We start from the raw sequence: 16,722 nt of genomic DNA, 5'->3' as shown, positions 1-16,722 counted from the left end.
TTGTCATGTCTTATATTGTCTTGTCTTGTCTTGTCATGTCATGTCATGTCATGTCGTGTGTTGTGTTGTTTTGTCTTGTCTTGTTTTGTCTTGTCATGTCTTGTCTTGTCTTGTCTTGCGTTGTTTTGTCGTGTCATGTCTTGTCTTGTCTTGTCTTGTCCTGTCCTGTCGTGTGTTGTGTTGTTTTGTCTTGTCTTGTCATGTCATGTCATGTCGTGTCTTGTGTTGCTTTGTCTTGTCTTGTCTTGTCATGTCTTGTCATGTCGTGTGTTGTGTTGTTTTGTCTTGTCTTGTTTTGTCTTGTCATGTCTCGTCTTGTCTCGTCTTGTCTTGTTTTGTATTGTCATGTCTTATATTGTCTTGTCTTGTCTTGTCATGTCATGTCATGTCATGTCGTGTGTTGTGTTGTTTTGTCTTGTCTTGTCTTGTCTTGTCATGTCATGTCTTGTCTTGTCTTGTCTTGTTTTGTATTGTCATGTCTTATATTGTCTTGTCTTGTCTTGTCTTGTCATGTCATGTCATGTCATGTCGTGTGTTGTGTTGTTTTGTCTTGTCTTGTTTTGTCTTGTCATGTCTTGTCTTGTCTTGTCTTGTTTTGTCTTGTCATGTCTTGTCTTGTCTTGTCTTGTCTTGTCTTGTCTTGTCTTGCCTTGTCTTGTCTTGTCTTGTCTTGTCTTGTCTCGTCTTGTCTCGTCTTGTCTTGTCTTGTCTTGTCTTGTCTTGTCTTGTCTTGTCTTGTCTTGTCTTGTCTTGTCTTGTCTTGTCTTGTCTTGTCTTGTCTTTTCTTGTCTTGTCCTGTCTTGTCTTGTCTTGTCTTGCCTTGTCTTGTCTTGTCTTGTCTTGTCTTGTCTTGTCATGTCATGTCATGTCATGTCGTGCGTTGTGTTGTTTTGTCTTGTCTTGATTTGTCTTGTCATGTCATGTCTTGTCTTGTCTTGTCTTGTCTTGTCTTGTCTTGTCTTGTCTTGTCATGTCGTGCGTTGTGTTGTTTTGTCTTGTCTTGTTTTGTCTTGTCATGTCATGTCTTGTCTTGTCTTGTCTTGTCTTGTCTTGTCTTGTCATGTCATGTCATGTCATGTCATGTGTTGTGTTGTGTTGTTTTGTCTTGTCTTGTCTTGTTTGGTCTTGTCTTGTTTGGTCTTGTCTTGTCTTGTCATGTTTTATGTTGTCTTGTTTTGTCATGTAATGTCATGTCGTGTTTTGTGTTGTTTTGTCTTGTCTTGTCTTCTCCTTGTCTTGTCTTGTCATGTCGTGTGTTGTGTTGTTTTGTCTTGTCATGTCTTATATTGTCTTGTCTTGTCTTGTCTTGTCTTGTCTTGTCTTGTCTTGTCTTGTGATGTCATGTCGTGTGTTGTGTTGTTTTGTCTTGTCTTGTTATGTCTTGTCCTGTCTTGTCTTGTCATGTCATGTCATGTGTTGTGTTGTGTTGTTTTGTCTTGTCTTGTCTTGTCTAGTCTTGTCTTGTCTTGCCTTATCTTGCCTTGTCTTGTCTTGTCTGGTCTTGTCTTGTCTTGTCTTGTCTTGTCTTGTCTTGTCTTGTCTTGTCATGTCTTGTCTTGTCTTGTTTTGTCTTGTCTTGTATTGTCCTGTTTTCTCATGTAATGTCATGTCGTGTGTTGTGTTGTTTTGTCTTGTCTTGTGTTGTTTTGTCCTGTCATGTCTTGTCTTGTCTTGTCTTGTCCTGTCCTGTCGTGTGTTGTGTTGTTTTGTCTTGTCTTGTCATGTCATATCATGTCGTGTCTTGTGTTGCTTTGTCTTGTCTTGTCTTGTCTTGTCTTGTCATGTCGTGTGTTGTGTTGTTTTGTCTTGTCTTGTTGTGTATTGTCATGTCTTATATTGTCTTGTCTTGTCTTGTCTTGTCATGTCATGTCATGTCGTGTGTTGTGTTGTTTTGTCTTGTCATGTCTTGTCTTGTCTTGTCTTGTTTTGTCTTGTCATGTCTTGTCTTGTCTTGTCTTGTCTTGTCTTGTCTTGTCTTGTCTTGTCTTGTCTTGTCTTGTCTTGTCATGTCTTGTCTTGTCTTGTCTTGTCTTGTCTTGTCTTGTCTTGTCTTGTCTTGTCCTGTCGTGTGTTGTGTTGTTTTGTCTTGTCTTGTCTTGTCTTGTCTTGTCTTGTCTTGTTTTGTCTTGTCTTGTCTTGTCTTGTCTTGTCTTGTCTTGTCTTGTCTTGTCATGTCATGTCTTGTCTTGTCTTGTCTTGTTTTGTCTTGTCTTGTCTTGTTTTGTCTTGTCTTGTCTTGTCCTGTCTTGTCTTGTCTTGTCTTGCCTTGTCTTGTCTTTTCTTGTCTTGTCTTGTCATGTCATGTCATGTCGTGCGTTGTGTTGTTTTGTCTTGTCTTGATTTGTCTTGTCATGTCATGTCTTGTCTTGTCTTGTCTTGTCATGTCGTGCGTTGTGTTGTTTTGTCTTGTCTTGTTTTGTCTTGTCATGTCATGTCTTGTCTTGTCTTGTCTTGTCTTGTCTTGTCTTGTCTTGTCTTGTCTTGTCTTGTCATGTCATGTCATGTCATGTCATGTGTTTGTGTTGTGTTGTTTTGTCTTGTCTTGTCTTGTCTTGTCTTGTCTTGTCATGTCATGTCTTGTCTTGTCTTGTCTTGTTTTGTCTTGTCTTGTCTTGTTTTGTCTTGTCATGTCTTGTCTTGTCTTGTCTTGTCATGTCGTGCGTTGTGTTGTTTTGTCTTGTCTTGTTTTGTCTTGTCATGTTATGTCTTGTCTTGTCTTGTCTTGTCTTGTCTTGTCTTGTCTTGTCATGTCATGTCATGTCATGTCATGTGTTTGTGTTGTGTTGTTTTGTCTTGTCTTGTCTTGTTTTGTCTTGTCTTGTCTTGTCTTGTCTTGTCTTGTCTTGTCTTGCCTTGTCTTGTCTTGTCCTGTCGTGTGTTGTGTTGTTTTGTCTTGTCTTGTCTTGTCTTGTCTTGTCTTGTCTTGTCTTGTCGTATGTTGAGTTGTTTTGTCTTGTCATGTCGTATGTTGTGTTGTTTTGTCTTGTCTTGTTTTGTCTTGTCTTGTCTTATATTGTCTTGTCTTGTCTTGTCTTGTCTTGTCTTGTCTTGTCTTGTCTTATCTCGTCTTGTCTTGTCTTGTCTTGTCTTGTCTTGTCTTGTCTTGTCTTGTCTTGTCTTGTCTTGTCTTGTCTTGTCTTTTCTTGTCTTGTCCTGTCTTGTCTTGTCTTGTCTGGCCTTGTCTTGTCTTGTCTTGTCTTGTCTTGTCTTGTCTTGTCTTGTCTTGTCATGTCATGTCATGTCATGTCGTGCGTTGTGTTGTTTTGTCTTGTCTTGATTTGTCTTGTCATGTCATGTCTTGACTTGTCTTGTCTTGTCTTGTCTTGTGATGTCATGTCGTGTGTTGTGTTGTTTTGTCTTGTCTTGTTTTGTCTTGTCCTGTCTTGTCTTGTCATGTCATGTCATGTGTTGTGTTGTGTTGTTTTGTCTTGTCTTGTCTTGTCTAGTCTTGTCTTGTCTTGCCTTATCTTGCCTTGTCTTGTCTTGTCTGGTCTTGTCTTGTCTTGTCTTGTCTTGTCTTGTCTTGTCATGTCTTGTCTTGTCTTGTTTTGTCTTGTCTTGTATTGTCCTGTTTTCTCATGTAATGTCATGTCGTGTGTTGTGTTGTTTTGTCTTGTCTTGTGTTGTTTTGTCCTGTCATGTCTTGTCTTGTCTTGTCTTGTCCTGTCCTGTCGTGTGTTGTGTTGTTTTGTCTTGTCTTGTCATGTCATATCATGTCGTGTCTTGTCTTGCTTTGTCTTGTCTTGTCTTGTCTTGTCTTGTCATGTCGTGTGTTGTGTTGTTTTGTCTTGTCTTGTTGTGTATTGTCATGTCTTATATTGTCTTGTCTTGTCTTGTCTTGTCATGTCATGTCATGTCATGTCATGTGTTTGTGTTGTGTTGTTTTGTCTTGTCTTGTCTTGTCTTGTCTTGTCTTGTCATGTCATGTCTTGTCTTGTCTTGTCTTGTTTTGTCTTGTCTTGTCTTGTTTTGTCTTGTCATGTCTTGTCATGTCATGTCATGTCATGTCGTGTGTTGTGTTGTTTAGTCTTGTTTTGTCTTGTCTTGTTTTGTCTTGTCATGTCTTGTCTTGTCTTGTCTTGTTTTGTCTTGTCATGTCTTGTCTTGTCTTGTCTTGTCTTGTCTTGTCTTGTCTTGTCTTGTCTTGCCTTGTCTTGTCTTGTCTTGTCTTGTCTTGTCTTGTCTTGTCTTGTCTTGTCTTGTCTTGTCTTGTCTTGTCTTGTCTTGTCTTGTCTTGTCTTGTCTTGTCTTGTCTTGTCTTGTTTGGTCTTGTCTTGTCTTGTCATGTTTTATGTTGTCTTGTTTTGTCATGTAATGTCATACGTGTGTTGTGTTGTTTTGTCTTGTCTTATTTTGTCTTGTCATGTCTTATCTTGTCTTGTCTTGTCTTGTCTTGTATTGTCATGTCTTATATTGTCTTGTCTTGTCTTGTCTTGTCCTGTCGTGTGTTGTGTTGTTTTGTCTTGTCTTGTCTTGTCTTGCCTTGTCTTGTCTTGTCTTGTCTTGTCTTGTCTTGTCTTGTCTTGTCTTGTCTTGTCGTATGTTGTGTTGTTTTGTCTTGTCTTGTTTTGTCTTGTCTTGTTTTGTCTTGTCATGTCGTATGTTGTGTTGTTTTGTCTTGTCTTGTCTTTTCTTGTCTTGTCTTGTCTTGTCTTGTGTTGTCTTGTCTTGTCTTGTCTTGTATTGTCTTGTCTTGTCTTGTCTTGTTTTGTCTTGTCTTGTCTTGTCTTGTCTTGTCTGGTCTTATCTTGTCTTGTCTTGTCCTGTCCTGTCTTGTCTTTTCTTGTCTTGTCTTGTCTTGTTTTGTCTTGTCTTGTCTTGTCTTGTCTTGTCTTGTCTTGTCTTGTCTTGTCTTGTCTTGTCTTGTCTTGTCTTGTCTTGTCTTGTCTTGTCTTGTTTGGTCTTGTCTTGTCTTGTCATGTTTTATGTTGTCTTGTTTTGTCATGTAATGTCATACGTGTGTTGTGTTGTTTTGTCTTGTCTTATTTTGTCTTGTCATGTCTTATCTTGTCTTGTCTTGTCTTGTCTTGTATTGTCATGTCTTATATTGTCTTGTCATGTCATGTCATGTCATGTCGTGTGTTGTGTTGTTTAGTCTTGTTTTGTCTTGTCATGTCTTGTCTTGTCTTGTCTTGTCATGTCTTGTCTTGTCTAGTCTTGTCTTGTCTTGTCTTGTCTGGTCTTGTCTTGTCTTGTCTTGTCTTGTCTTGTCTTGTCTTGTCTTGTCTTGTCTTGTCTTGTCTTGTCTTGTCTTGTCTTGTCTTGTCTTGTCTTGTCTTGTCTTGTGTTGTCTTGTCTTGTCTTGTCTTGTATTGTCTTGTCTTGTCTTGTCTTGTTTTGTCTTGTCTTGTCTTGTCTTGTCTTGTCTGGTCTTATCTTGTCTTGTCTTGTCCTGTCCTGTCTTGTCTTTTCTTGTCTTGTCTTGTCTTTTCTTGTCTTGTCTTGTCTTGTCTTGTCTTGTCTTGTCTTGTCTTGTCATGTCATGTCTTGTCTTGTCTTGTCTTGTTTTGTCTTGTCTTGTCTCGTTTTGTCTTTTCTTGTCTTGTCTTGTCTTGTCTTGTCTTGTCATGTCATGTCTTGTCTTGTCTTGTCTTGTTTTGTCTTGTCTTGTCTTGTTTTGTCTTGTCTTGTCTTGTTTTGTCTTTTCTTGTCTTGTCTTGTCTTGTCTTGTCTTGTCATGTCATGTCTTGTCTTGTCTTGTCTTGTTTTGTCTTGTCTTGTCTTGTTTTGTCTTGTCATGTCATGTCTTGTCTTGTCTTGTCTTGTCTTGTCTTGTCTTGTCTTGTCTTGTCTTGTCGTATGTTGTGTTGTTTTGTCTTGTCTTGTTTTGTCTTGTCATGTCGTATGTTGTGTTGTTTTGTCTTGTCTTGTCTTATATTGTCTTATATTGTCTTGTCATGTCATGTCGTGTGTTGTGTTGTTTTGTCTTGTCTTGTTTTGTCTTGTCTTGTCATACATTGTCTTGTCTTGTCTTGTCATGTCATGTCATGTCATGTCATGTCGTGTGTTGTGTTGTTTAGTCTTGTTTTGTCTTGTCTCGTCTTGTCTTGTCTTGTCATGTCTTGTCTTGTCTAGTCTTGTCTTGTCTTGTCTTGTCTTGTCTTGTCTTGTCTTGTCTTGTCCTGTCTTGTCTTGTCTTGTCTTGCCTTGTCTTGTCTTGTCTTGTCTTGTCTTGTCTTGTCTTGTCATATCATGTCATGTCGTGTGTTGTGTTGTTTTGTCTTGTCTTGTTTTGTCTTGTCTTGTCTTGTTTGGTCTTGTCTTGTCTTGTCATGTTTTATGTTGTCTTGTTTTGTCATGTCATGTCTTGTCTTGTCTTGTCTTGTTTTGTCTGGTCTTGTCTTGTCTTGTCTTGTCTTGTCTTGTCTTGTCTTGTCTTGTCTTGTCTTGTCTTGTCTTGTCTTGTCTTGTCTTGTCTTGTCTTGTCTTGTCTTGTCTTGTCTTGTCTTGTCTTGTCTTGTCTTGTCTTGTCTTGTCTTGTCTTGTCTTGTCTTGTCTTGTCTTGTCTTGTCTTGTCTTGTCTTGTCTTGTCTTGTCTTGTCTGGTCTTATCTTGTCTTGTCTTGTCCTGTCCTGTCTTGTCTTGTCTTTTCTTGTCTTGTCTTGTCTTGTCTTGTCTTGTCTTGTCTTGTCTTGTCTTGTCTTGTCTTGTCTTGTCTTGTCTTGTCTTGTCTTGTCTTGTCTTGTCTTGTCTTGTCTTGTCTTGTCTTGTCTTGTCTTGTCTTGTCTTGTCTTGTCTTGTCTTGTCTTGTCTTGTCTTGTCTTGTCTTGTCTTGTCTTGTCTTGTCTTGTCTTGTCTTGTCTTGTCTTGTCTTGTCTTGTCTTGTCTTGTCTTGTCTTGTCTTGTCTTGTCTTGTCTTGTCTTGTCTTGTCTTGTCTTGTCTTGTCTTGTGTTGTCTTGTCTTGTCTTGTCTTGTATTGTCTTGTCTTGTCTTGTCTTGTTTTGTCTTGTCTTGTCTTGTCTTGTCTTGTCTTGTCTTGTTTTATGTTGTCTTGTCTTGTCTTGTCTTGTCTTGTCTTGTCTTGTCTTGTCTTGTCTTGTCTTGTCTTGTCTTGTTTTGCCTTGTCTTGTCTTGTCTTGTCTTGTCTTGTCTTGTCTTGTCTTGTCTTGTCTTGTTTTGTCTTGTCATGTCTTATCTTGTCTTGTCTTGTCTTGTCTTGTCTTGTCCTGCCGTGTGTTGTGTTGTTTTGTCTTGTGTTGTCTTGTCTTGTCTTGTCCTGTCTTGTCTTGTCTTGTCTTGCCTTGTCTTGTCTTGTCTTGTTTTGTCTTGTCTTGTCTCGTTTTGTCTTTTCTTGTCTTGTCTTGTCTTGTCTTGTCTTGTCTTGTCATGTCATGTCTTGTCTTGTCTTGTCTTGTTTTGTCTTGTCTTGTCTTGTTTTGTCTTGTCTTGTCTTGTTTTGTCTTTTCTTGTCTTGTCTTGTCTTGTCTTGTCTTGTCATGTCATGTCTTGTCTTGTCTTGTCTTGTTTTGTCTTGTCTTGTCTTGTCTTGTCATGTCTTGTCTTGTCTTGTCTTGTCTTGTCTTGTCTTGTCTTGTCTTGTCTTGTCTTGTCTTGTCTTGTCTTGTCTTGTCTTGTCTTGTCTTGTCTTGTCTTGTCTTGTCTTGTCTTGTCTTGTCCTGTCCTGTCTTGTCTTTTCTTGTCTTGTCTTGTCTTTTCTTGTCTTGTCTTGTCTTGTCTTGTCTTGTCTTGTCTTGTCATGTCTTGTCTTGTCTTGTCTTGTCTTGTCTTGTCTTGTCCTGTCTTTTCTTGTCTTGTCTTGTCTTGTCTTGTCTTGTCCTGTCTTGTCTTGTCTTGTCTTGTCTTGTCTTGTCTTGTCTTGTCTTGTCCTGTCTTGTCTTGTCTTGCCTTGCCTTGTCTTGTCTTGTCTTGTCTTGTCTTGTCTTGTCTAGTCTTGCCTTGTCTTGTCTTGTCTTGTCTTGTCTTGTCTTGTCTTGTCTTGTCTTGTCTTGTCTTGTCTTGTCTTGTCTTGTCTTGTCTTGTCTTGTCTTGTCTTGTCTTGTCTTGTCTTGTCTTGTCTTGTCTTGTCTTGTCTTGTCTTGTCTTGTCTTGTCTTGTCTTTTCTTGTCTTGTCTTGTCTTGTCCTGTCTTGTCTTGTCTTGTCTTGTCTTGTCTTGTCTTGTCCTGTCTTGTCCTGTCTTGTCTTGTCTTGTCTTGTCTTGCCTTGCCTTGCCTTGTCTTGTCTGGTCTTGTCTTGTCTTGTCTTGTCTTGTCTTGTCTTGTCTTGTCTTGTCTTGTCTTGTCTTGTCTTGTCTTGTCTTGTCTTGTCTTGTCTTGTCTTGTCTTGTTTTGTCTTTTCTTGTCTTGTCTTGTCTTGTCATGTCTTGTCTTGTCTTGTCTTGTCATGTCATGTCTTGTCTTGTCTTGTCTTGTTTTGTCTTGTCTTGTCTTGTTTTGTCTTGTCATGTCTTGTCTTGTCTTGTCTTGTCTTGTCTTGTCTTGTCCTGTCTTGTCTTGTCTTGTCTTGCCTTGCCTTGCCTTGTCTTGTCTTGTCTTGTCTTGTCTTGTCTTGTCTTGTCTTGTCTTGTCTTGTCTTGTCTTGTCTTGTCTTGTCTTGTCTTGTCTTGTCTTGTCTTGTCTTGTCTTGTCTTGTCTTGTCTTGTCTTGTCTTGTCTTGTCTTGTCTTGCCTTGCCTTGTCTTGTCTTGTCTTGTCTTGTCTTGTCTTGTCTTGTCTTGTCTTGTCTTGTCTTGTCTTGTCTTGTCTTGTCTTGTCTTGTCTTGTCTTGTCTTGTCTTGTCTTGTCTTGTCTTGTCTTGTCTTGTCTTGTCTTGTCTTGTCTTGTTTTGTCTTGTCTTGTCTTGTTTTGTCTTGTCTTGTCTTGTTTTGTCTTTTCTTGTCTTGTCCTGTCTTGTCTTGTCTTGTCTTGTCTTGTCTTGTCTTGTCTTGTCTTGTCTTGTCTTGTCTTGTCTTGTCTTGTCTTGTCTTGTCTTGTCTTGTCTTGTCGTATATTGTCGTATATTGTGTTGTTTTGTCTTGTCTTGTTTTGTCTTGTCATGTCGTATGTTGTGTTGTTTTGTCTTTTCTTGTTTTGTCTTGTCATGTCGTATGTTGTGTTGTTTTGTCTTGTCTTGTTTTGTCTTGTCTTGTCTTATATTGTCTTATATTGTCTTGTCATGTCATGTCGTGTGTTGTGTTGTTTTGTCTTGTCATGTCTTGTCTTGTCTTGTCTTGTCTTGTCTTGTCATGTCTTGTCTAGTCTTGTCTTGTCTTGTCTTGTCTTGTCTTGTCTTGTCTTGTCTTGTCTTGTCTTGTCTTGTCTTGTCTAGTCTTGTCTTGTCTTGTCTTGTCTTGTCTTGTCTTGTCTTGTCTTGTCTTGTCTTGTCTTGTCTTGTCTTGTCTTGACTTGTCTTGTCTTGTCTTGTCTTGTCTTGTCTTGTCTTGCCTTGTCTTGTCTTGTCTTGTCTTGTCTTGTCTTGTCTTGTCTTGTCTTGTCTTGTCTTGTCTTGTCTTGTCTTGTCTTGTCTTGTCTTGTCTTGTCTTGTCTTGTCTTGTCTTGTCTTTTCTTGTCTTGTCTTGTCTTGTCTTGTCTTGTCTTGTCTTGTCTTGTCTTGTCTTGTCTTGTCTTGTCCTGTCTTGTCTTGTCTTGTCTTGCCTTGCCTTGTCTTGTCTGGTCTTGTCTTGTCTTGTCTTGTCTTGTCTTGTCTTGTCTTGTCTTGTCTTGTCTTGTCTTGTCTTGTCTTGTCTTGTCTTGTCTTGTCTTGTCTTGTCTTGTCTTGTCTTGTCTTGTCTTGTCTTGTCTTGTCTTGTCTTGTCTTGTCTTGTCTTGTCTTGTCTTGTCTTGTCTTGTCTTGTCTTGTCTTGTCTTGTCTTGTCTTGTCGTATATTGTGTTGTTTTGTCTTGTCTTGTTTTGTCTTGTCATGTCGTATGTTGTGTTGTTTTGTCTTGTCTTGTTTTGTCTTGTCTTGTCTTATATTGTCTTATATTGTCTTGTCATGTCATGTCGTGTGTTGTGTTGTTTTGTCTTGTCATGTCTTGTCTTGTCTTGTCTTGTCATGTCTTGTCTTGTCTAGTCTTGTCTTGTCTTGTCTTGTCTTGTCTTGTCTTGTCTTGTCTTGTCTTGTCTAGTCTTGTCTTGTCATGTCATGTCATGTCATGTGTTGTGTTGTTTTGTCTTGTCTTGTCTTGTTTGGTCTTGTCTTGTCTTGTCTTGTCTTGTATTGTCTTGTCTTGTCTTGTCTTGTCTTGTCTTGTCTTGTCTTGTCTTGTCTTGTCTTGTCTTGTCTTGTCTTGTCTTGTCTTGTCTTGTCTTGTCTTGTCTTGTCTTGTCTTGTCTTGTCTTGTCTTGTCTTGTCTTGTCTTGTCTTGTCTTGTCTTGTCTTGTCTTGTCTTGTCTTGTCTTGTCTTGTCTTGTCTTGTCTTGTCTTGTCTTGTCTTGTCTTGTCTTGTCTTGTCTTGTCTTGTCTTGTCTTGTCTTGTCTTGTCTTGTCTTGTCTTGTCTTGTCTTGTCTTGTCTTGTCTTGTCTTGTCTTGTCTTGTCTTGTCTTGTCTTGTCTTGTCTTGTCTTGTCTTGTCTTGTCTTGTCTTGTCTTGTCTTGTCTTGTCTTGTCTTGTCTTGTCTTGTCTTGTCTTGTCTTGTCTTGTCTTGTCTTGTCTTGTCTTGTCTTGTCTTGTCTTGTCTTGTCTTGTCTTGTCTTGTCTTGTCTTGTCTTGTCTTGTCTTGTCTTGTCTTGTCTTGTCTTGTCTTGTCTTGTCTTGTCTTGTCTTGTCTTGTCTTGTCTTGTCTTGTCTTGTCTTGTCTTGTCTTGTCTTGTCTTGTCTTGTCTTGTCTTGTCTTGTCTTGTCATGTAATGTCATGTCGTGTGTTGTGTTGTTTTGTCTTGTCGTGTCTTCTCCTTGTCTTGTCTTGTCATGTCGTGTGTTGTGTTGTTTTGTCTTGTCATGTCTTATATTGTCTTCTCTTGTCTTGTGATGTCATGTCGTGTGTTGTGTTGTTTTGTCTTGTATTGTCTTGTCTTGTCTTGTCTTGTTTTGTCTTGTCTTGTCTTGTCTTGTCTTGTCTTGTCTTGTCATGTCATGTCATGTCATACGTGTGTTGTGTTGTTTTGTCTTGTCTTATTCTGTCTTGTCTTGTCATGTCATATCATGTCGTGTGTTGTGTTGTTTTGTCTTGTCATGTTTTGTCTTGTCGTGTATTGTCTTGTCTTGTCATGTCATGTAATGTCATGTCATGTGTTGTGTTGTGTTGTTTTGTCTTGTCTTGTCTTGTTTGGTCTTGTCTTGTCTTGTCTTGTCATGTTTTATGTTGTCTTGTTTTGTCATGTAATGTCATACGTGTGTTGTGTTGTTTTGTCTTGTCTTATTTGGTCTTGTCATGTCTTATCTTGTCTTGTCTTTTATTGTCATGTCTTATATTGTCTTGTCTTGTCCTGTCATGTCATGTCATGTGTTGTGTTGTTTTGTCTTGTCTTGTCTTGTTTGGTCTTGTCTTGTCTTGTCTTGTCTTGTCTTGTCTTGTCTTGTCTTGTCTTGTCTTGTCTTGTCTTGTCTTGTCTTGTCTTGTCTTGTCTTGTCTTGTCTTGTCTTGTCTTGTCTTGTCTTGTCTTGTCTTGTCTTGTCTTGTCTTGTCTTGTCTTGTCTTGTCTTGTCTTGTCTTGTCTTGTCTTGTCTTGTCTTGTCTTGTCTTGTCTTGTCTTGTCTTGTCTTGTCTTGTCTTGTCTTGTCTTGTCTTGTCTTGTCTTGTCTTGTCTTGTCTTGTCTTGTCTTGTCTTGTCTTGTCTTGCCTTGTCTTGTCTTGTCCTGCCGTGTGTTGTGTTGTTTTGTCTTGTGTTGTCTTGTCTTGTCTTGTCCTGTCTTGTCTTGTCATGTCGAGCGTTGTGTTGTTTTGTCTTGTCTTGTTTCGTTTTGTCATGTCATGTCTTGTCTTGTCTTGTCTTGTCTTGTCTTGTCATGTCATGTCATGTCATGTCATGTGTTGTGTTGTGTTGTGTTGTTTTGTCTTGTCTTGTCTTGTTTGGTCTTGTCTTGTTTGGTCTTGTCTTGTTTGGTCTTGTCTTGTCTTGTCATGTTTTATGTTGTCTTGTTTTGTCATGTAATGTCATGTCGTGTGTTGTGTTGTTTTGTCTTGTCTTGTCTTCTCCTTGTCTTGTCTTGTCATGTCGTGTGTTGTGTTGTTTTGTCTTGTCATGTCTTATATTGTCTTGTCTTGTCTTGTCTGGTCTTGTCTTGTCTTGTCTTGTCTTGCCTTGTCTTGTCTTGTCTTGTCTTGTCTTGTCTTGTCTTGTCTTGTCTTGTCTTGTCTTGTCTTGTCTTGTCTTGTCTTGTCTTGTCTTGTCTTGTCTTGTCTTGTCTTGTCTTGTCTTGTCTTGTCTTGTCTTGTCTTGTCTTGTCTTGTCTTGTCTTGTCTTGTCTTGTCTTGTCTTGTCTTGTCATGTCTTGTCTTGTCTTGTTTTGTCTTGTCTTGTATTGTCTTGTTTTCTCATGTAATGTCATGTCGTGTGTTGTGTTGTTTTGTCTTGTCTTGTGTTGTTTTGTCGTGTCATGTCATGTCGTGTCTTGTGTTGCTTTGTCTTGTCTTGTCTTGTCATGTCGTGTGTTGTGTTGTTTTGTCTTGTCTTGTTGTGTATTGCCATGTCTTATATTGTCTTGTCTTGTCTTGTCATGTCATGTCATGTCATGTCGTGTGTTGTGTTGTCTTGTCTTGCCTTGTCTTGTCTTGTCTTGTCTTGTCTTGTCTTGTCTTGTCATGTCATGTCATGTGGTGCGTTGTGTTGTTTTGTCTTGTCTTGTTTTGCCTTGTCATGTCATGTCTTGTCTTGTTTTGTTTTGTCATGTCATGTCTTGTCTTGTCTTGTCTTGTCTTGTCTTGTCATGTCATGTCATGTCATGTCATGTGTTGTGTTGTGTTGTGTTGTTTTGTCTTGTCTTGTCTTGTTTGGTCTTGTCTTGTTTGGTCTTGTCTTGTTTGGTCTTGTCTTGTCTTGTCATGTTTTATGTTGTCTTGTTTTGTCATGTAATGTCATGTCGTGTGTTGTGTTGTTTTGTCTTGTCTTGTCTTCTCCTTGTCTTGTCTTGTCATGTCGTGTGTTGTGTTGTTTTGTCTTGTCATTTCTTATATTGTCTTGTCTTGTCTTGTCTGGTCTTGTCTTGTCTTGTCTTGTCTTGTCTTGTCTTGTCTTGTCTTGTCTTGTCTTGTCTTGTCTTGTCTTGTCTTGTCTTGTCTTGTCTTGTCTTGTCTTGTCTTGCCTTGTCTTGTCTTGTCTTGTCTTGTCTTGTCTTGTCTTGTCATGTCTTGTCTTGTCTTGTTTTGTCTTGTCTTGTATTGTCTTGTTTTCTCATGTAATGTCATGTCGTGTGTTGTGTTGTTTTGTCTTGTCTTGTGTTGTTTTGTCGTGTCATGTCATGTCGTGTCTTGTGTTGCTTTGTCTTGTCTTGTCTTGTCATGTCGTGTGTTGTGTTGTTTTGTCTTGTCTTGTTGTGTATTGCCATGTCTTATATTGTCTTGTCTTGTCTTGTCATGTCATGTCATGTCATGTCGTGTGTTGTGTTGTTTTGTCTTGTCTTGTCTTGTTTTGTCTTGTCTTGTCATGTCTTGTCTTGTCTTGTCTTGTTTTGTCTTGACTTGTCTTGTCTTGTCTTGTCTTGTCTTGTCTTGTCTTGTCTTGTCTTGTCTTGTCTTGTCTTGTCTTGTCTTGTCTTGTCTTGTCTTGTCTTGTCTTGTCTTGTCTTGTCTTGTCTTGTCTTGTCTTGTCTTGTCTTGTCTTGTCTTGTCTTGTCTTGTCTTGTCTTGTCTTGTCTTGTCTTGTCTTGTCTTGTCTTGTCTTGTCTTGTCTTGTCTTGTCTTGTCTTGTCTTGTCTTGTCTTGTCTTGTCTTGTCTTGTCTTGTCTTGTCTTGTCTTGTCTTGTCTTGTCTTGTCTTGTCTTGTCTTGTCTTGTCTTGTCTTGTCTTGTCTTGTGCTGTCTTGTCTTGTCTTGTCTTGCCTTGTCTTGTCTTGTCTTGTCTTGTCTTGTCTTGTCTTGTCATATCATGTCATGTCGTGCGTTGTGTTCTTTTGTCTTGTCTGGTTTTGCCTTGTCATGTCATGTCTTGTCTTGTCTTGTCTTGTCATGTCGAGCGTTGTGTTGTTTTGTCTTGTCTTGTTTTGTCTTGTCATGTCATGTCTTGTCTTGTCTTGTCTTGTCTTGTCTTGTCATGTCATGTCATGTCATGTCATGTGTTGTGTTGTGTTGTGTTGTTTTGTCTTGTCTTGTCTTGTTTGGTCTTGTCTTGTTTGGTCTTGTCTTGTTTGGTCTTGTCTTGTCTTGTCATGTTTTATGTTGTCTTGTTTTGTCATGTAATGTCATGTCGTGTGTTGTGTTGTTTTGTCTTGTCTTGTCTTCTCCTTGTCTTGTCTTGTCATGTCGTGTGTTGTGTTGTTTTGTCTTGTCATGTCTTATATTGTCTTGTCTTGTCTTGTCTTGTCTTGCCTTACCTTGCCTTGTCTTGTCTTGTCTGGTCTTGTCTTGTCTTGTCTTCTCTTGTATTGTCTTGTCTTGTCTTGTCTTGTCTTGTCTTGTCTTGTCTTGTAATGTCTTGTCTTGTCTTGTTTTGTCTTGTCTTGTATTGTCTTGTTTTCTCATGTAATGTCATGTCGTGTGTTGTGTTGTTTTGTCTTGTCTTGTGTTGTTTTGTCGTGTCATGTCATGTCGTGTCTTGTGTTGCTTTGTCTTGTCTTGTCTTGTCTTGTCTTGTCATGTCGTGTGTTGTGTTGTTTTGTCTTGTCTTGTTGTGTATTGTCATGTCTTATATTGTCTTGTCTTGTCTTGTCTTGTCATGTCATGTCATGTCATGTCGTGTGTTGTGTTGTTTTGTCTTGTCTTGTTTTGTCTTGTCATGTCTTGTCTTGTCTTGTCTTGTTTTGTCTTGTCATGTCTTGTCTTGTCTTGTCTTGTCTTGTCTTGTCTTGTCTTGTATTGTCTTGTCTTGTCTTGTCTTGTCTTGTCTTGTCTTGTCTTGTCTTGTCTTGTCTTGTCTTGTCTTGTCTTGTCTTGTCTTGTCTTGTCTTGTCTTGTCTTGTCTTGTCTTGTCTTGTCTTGTCTTGTCTTGTCTTGTCTTGTCTTGTCTTGTCTTGTCTTGTCTTGTCTTGTCTTGTCTTGTCTTGTCTTGTCTTGTCTTGTCTTGTCTTGTCTTGTCTTGTCTTGTCTTGTCTTGTCTTGTCTTGTCTTGTCTTGTCTTGTCTTGTCTTGTCTTGTCTTGTCTTGTCTTGTCTTGTCTTGTCTTGTCTTGTCTTGTCTTGTCTTGTCTTGTCTTGTCTTGTCTTGTCTTGTCTTGTCTTGTCTTGTCTTGTCTTGTCTTGTCTTGTCTTGTCTTGTCTTGTCTTGTCTTGTCTTGTCTTGTTTGGTCTTGTCTTGTCTTGTCATGTTTTATGTTGTCTTGTTTTGTCATGTAATGTCATACGTGTGTTGTGTTGTTTTGTCTTGTCTTATTTTGTCTTGTCATGTCTTATCTTGTCTTGTCTTGTCTTGTTTTGTATTGTCATGTCTTATATTGTCTTGTCTTGTCTTGTCTTGTCCTGTCGTGTGTTGTGTTGTTTTGTCTTGTCTTGTCTTGTCTTGTCTTGCCTTGTCTTGTCTTGTTTTGTCTTGTCTTGTCTTGTCTTGTCGTATGTTGTGTTGTTTTGTCTTGTCTTGTTTTGTCTTGTCATGTCGTATGTTGTGTTGTTTTGTCTTGTCTTGTTTTGTCTTGTCTTGTCTTATATTGTCTTGTCTTGTCTTGTCATGTCATGTCATGTCATGTCGTGTGTTGTGTTGTTTAGTCTTGTTTTGTCTTGTCATGTCTTGTCTTGTCTTGTCTTGTCATGTCTTGTCTTGTCTAGTTTTGTCTTGTCTTGTCTTGTCTTGTCTTGTCTTGTCTTGTCTTGTCTTGTCTTGTCTTGTCTTGTCTTGTCTTGTCTTGTCTTGTCTTGTCTTGTGTTGTCTTGTCTTGTCTTGTCTTGTATTGTCTTGTCTTGTCTTGTCTTGTTTTGTCTTGTCTTGTCTTGTCTTGTCTTGTCTTGTCTTGTCTTGTCTGGTCTTATCTTGTCTTGTCTTGTCCTGTCTTGTCTTGTCTTGTCTTGTCTTGTCATAACATGTCTTGTCTTGTCTTGTCTTGTTTTGTCTTGTCTTGTCTTGTTTTGTCTTTTCTTGTCTTGTCTTGTCTTGTCTTGTCTTGTCATGTTTTATGTTGTCTTGTTTTGTCATGTAATGTCATGTCGTGTGTTGTGTTGTTTTGTCTTGTCTTGTCTTGTCTTGTCATGTCGTGTGTTGTGTTGTTTTGTCTTGTCATGTCTTATATTGTCTTGTCTTGTCTTGTCTTGTCTTGCCTTATCTTGCCTTGTCTTGTCTTGTCTGGTCTTGTCTTGTCTTGTCTTGTCTTGTCTTGTCTTGTCTTGTCTTGTCTTGTCTTGTAATGTCTTGTCTTGTCTTGTTTTGTCTTGTCTTGTATTGTCTTGTTTTCTCATGTAATGTCATGTCGTGTGTTGTGTTGTTTTGTCTTGTCTTGTGTTGTTTTGTCGTGTCATGTCATGTCGTGTCTTGTGTTGCTTTGTCTTGTCTTGTCTTGTCTTGTCTTGTCATGTCGTGTGTTGTGTTGTTTTGTCTTGTCTTGTTGTGTATTGTCATGTCTTATATTGTCTTGTCTTGTCTTGTCATGTCATGTCATGTCATGTCGTGTGTTGTGTTGTTTTGTCTTGTCTTGTTTTGTCTTGTCATGTCTTGTCATGTCTTGACTTGTTTTGTCTTGTCATGTCTTGTCTTGTCTTGTCTTGT

The sequence above is a fragment of the Zeugodacus cucurbitae genome, chromosome X (assembly GCF_028554725.1).
Source record: "Zeugodacus cucurbitae isolate PBARC_wt_2022May chromosome X, idZeuCucr1.2, whole genome shotgun sequence".
Taxonomy (NCBI): domain Eukaryota; kingdom Metazoa; phylum Arthropoda; class Insecta; order Diptera; family Tephritidae; genus Zeugodacus; species Zeugodacus cucurbitae.
This window is presented reverse-complemented; position numbering follows the sequence as displayed.